This window comes from Hemiscyllium ocellatum, chromosome 33 (genome assembly GCF_020745735.1).
Source record: "Hemiscyllium ocellatum isolate sHemOce1 chromosome 33, sHemOce1.pat.X.cur, whole genome shotgun sequence".
In the NCBI taxonomy this organism is placed as follows: domain Eukaryota; kingdom Metazoa; phylum Chordata; class Chondrichthyes; order Orectolobiformes; family Hemiscylliidae; genus Hemiscyllium; species Hemiscyllium ocellatum.
This window is the reverse complement of record NC_083433.1, coordinates 8074061-8077813: the sequence shown is the minus strand read 5'-3', so window position 1 is coordinate 8077813 and position 3753 is coordinate 8074061.

Below are 3753 nucleotides of genomic sequence, written 5' to 3'. Positions count from 1 at the left end.
TGCTCTCCCCATACATTCCCAAAACAGAAACCTTTCCTCGTCCTGATTCCGCTCAAGCCCCGTCGGCGACTTTAGTGTTTGTTGCGTTTCCCTGGAAACGACGCAGTTCCAACGTTGGATACAATTTCCACGCCAAGGGGCTGCGGCCAGAATCGAACCACTCAGTCGGTAGAAGCTGTAAGCGTTGGAGGTATCTTTTTCACGCTCAATTACCCAAATTCCCTCAAATTAGCCCCTTGCAAGTTCGGAGATTCAGCGCTTTTAAAGCAGCACCCACAGGTTTGGAGTCGGTGGGTTTAGAACGCCGTTCTGTCTCCTAGCAAATGCAGGTTAACACCCCAAGGCTGCCTTCGGGAAGTGCGACCTCAGAATACCCTGGCGCAGCAACGCCAAATTGGCTGCAGGCATGCGGAAAAAAAAATTCAGGTTTTAAAATCCTGGACGAGCAGGAAGTCTGCAACAGGAGCTAAATGGAACGGCGCTCTGCATAAATTTATAAACTTGAATGGTATTTGTTTGTAGATACCGCCAGAACGACACTTACATATAAAATACACGACTCTGAACATTGCAAAAACAAACTGGAAGGAAGTTTTAATCCTTTGAACGCCTCTAGCCCAATTCACATTCTAAGCCAAAAATCACACAGCAGCAGGTTATAGTCCGACATGTTGCGTAGCCTGGTGTTGTGTGATTTTTAACTTCATCCACCCCACATCGGCTCCTCCACTTTCTAAGCAGCACTTTCTGCCCCTGCCAATCCATAGGTATCAGGACTTCGGTATTCTTTTTGCGAATAGTTCTTATGCATCAGTCTAAAAGCTTTGACCATTTTTTTCAGCAATTCTCAAGTTCTTTATTTTTTTCTTAGCTCCTGGTTATATATATTTTTTCTCTTTATCCCCGCACTACCGCCTAACTGCGGTAGTGCTTATTTTTTCCCCCAGCACCCATGGTGTGTGTGCAGATGTGAGACGTAGTGAGAGACACAAAGTGCACAAATCTTTATTTAATTTCCACCACCAGGAAGAAAGGAAACACCCGACTGGCCTCTAGTTCTTTATTAGCAACCAGTTGTATGCAAAGATTGCTGCTGTAGATATTAAAACATATACAAGTCGCTGAAAATATCTAACCTGTAGTGAGGCTACAGCAAGGATTAAAACAATAGAGATGCTTTGCTGGAATATTCATTGGATAAGACAGGGACCACTTTGGTCCATATTGCACCTCTAATGCAGAAATGCACATGTCGAGACACAGGAATTGAGTTTTTTTTTAAAGATTAGATTACTTACAGTGTGGAAACAGGCCCTTCAGCCCAACAAGTCCACACTGACCCGCCAAAGCGCAACCCACCCATACCCTTATATTTACCCCTTACCTAACGCTACGGGCAATTTAGCATGGCCAATTCACCTAACCCGCACATCTTTGGACTGTGGGAGGAAACCGGAGCACCCGGAGGAAACCCACGCAGACATGGGGAGAACGTGCAAACTCCACATAGTCAGTCGCCTGAGTCGGGAATTGAACCCGGGTCTCAGGCGCTGTGAGGCAGCAGTGCTAACTACTGTGCCACCGTGCCGCCCACTAGTTCTGAATGACCATTGATGGTGGGGGCCTGATCAAGAGTACATTGGAATTGGCAAGGTCCAGAATAATGCTTTCCAAAATGGGGTTGTAAGGTCCAAGGCAGTAATAGCATCAGTGATTAGATCTTCAACCAAGTTACAATGGCTGTGCTCCACCTCAGAGTTGTCACTAAAACTTAAGCCTCAAAACATGGGCACAGTGGGAAAAAGCTTGAGAAATACTGGTCTACAGATAAAGGTATGAAAGAGTGTTCAGCAGAATCATTTGATGTTATGAAAATGGAGGGGAGTGGTCTTGGTGACCTGAGTGTAGACAGGGTGCAAAGCACCACACTTTTCAACTGACTGTCTGGCTTCTGCAGTCCTCTCAAGTTATTGCAAAGTTCAAGTCAGGCAAACACTCAACTATCAACTGCTTGAAGTTGTTGCCTAGGAATTGGGACTTTTGTCTATTCAATACTTAGTTAATGGAAGTTTCTACTCATTCAATACTGGACATCATATCAAAGGATAAGGGTTCAATGTGGCAAGGCAGACTTGAGGTTGAACATCAGCCATGAACTTATTGAATGGTGGAGTAGACTTCAAAGGGCCAATCTCTATTTATGCCCCTTAGTACTTATTTGTGAACAGTACAGAAACACCCATATGGAAACTCATGTATACATCAAGTTTTCAAATGTCACAGAAGATATATATTAGAGAGGCTTGGAGTGAGTTAGAAGTACGAAAGGAACCAATTCCAAGTGGTGTTGTTGATCATAATCTTGGTTAGATTTGAAGGGAAACATAGGTAGGAAAACTATTGTAACAAGATCTTGTTTAAAAGGCCAGTCATCACAATAGCTGGAACTAGCAGGAGCTCTAGAGTTAAAAAGACCAAAGTATAGACTTTGGAAGATCTGACTGAGGTTTTCAAAATAATACAGAGAACTTGAAGGTGATAGGATAAACTGAGGCTCATGAATTAAAAACAACAGAGGTGTACAACAGGGTAAGTGTTTATTTTCTATTTGCAGATGATTACTAAACTCTGGAACATGTTACCAGATTGTGCAGGGGGCCATGTTTGCTGCACAGAAATAGTCTGGATATGCTCCTGGCTGAGTCAGGCATCACTGTGCATGAAGAGTGCATGCATTATTGGTGTGCTGTGCATCAGGATCAATATGGCAGCCTAAATTAATTTTTACCAGGAGTGGAAGAAAGTAAAATAAGCAGTCACCCAATTTCATTCCATAAGCCTGTGAGATACCTCTCCTAGACTACATGGTAGGCATTTGGATTGATGATAAAGTTTCAGATTAACAATGTATTAATTATAGCATGACAATGATATGTTCAATGTGCCAGTTAGCCTTTCTCTGCTTGTAAAATACAAAACCGGTCTAGATAGCTACACGTGTAGAGATCTGGTTTGTTGAGGTCATTCACAGCAATAGCACCATGGTCAATGCCCCTAGTTTTAAGGTTTCATAAATTGTTTGAAATATTAGTAAGTGCACAAGGTGCTCACCAGAATTCAAAGTAATTATTCGGAGAGGAATCTGACTGAAGAAACGCACTTTGAATCCAGGATACTGCAGAAAATGGCCTGATTTTGGTGACTAATTCCCACTTGAGACATTTCACTTAGGATGATCCCCAACATGATCCAAGAGAATCAGTCAGGACTCAGAGATATATCAACAGTGCTCTGTTCAAAAGTAGCTCAACCTACTTTAATTAGACCAGGAAGAGCCATGAAACGGCAAAAAGATCCATTGGCACTACAGGTTTTTCAGCTAGACAAACACTGAAATGGCATTAATTTTAAAATACAACAGATTATAGACAAAAACAGAAAAAGAAACATCAAGCACTAGTGACACGTAAAGTTTTATTGTTTTAAATTTGAATCAGACTGTAAAGGCTGATGTAGACAGCTTTCCAACAAAATTGCCAATTTTGCCCTCTGACCCATTACCTTCAAAGACTGCAGTGTAGAATTATTACATCACACAGCAACGAGAGCCCTTCACTTCATTAGGGGTCTTATACTCACTAGAAGCAACAGAGTACCTGATGTAATCACAGGTGCACAATGCGGCAAATGTTCACCCAAGCCAACACTTCACTGATGGAACACCTGTACATAAGAGTACACAGTTGAATCGGA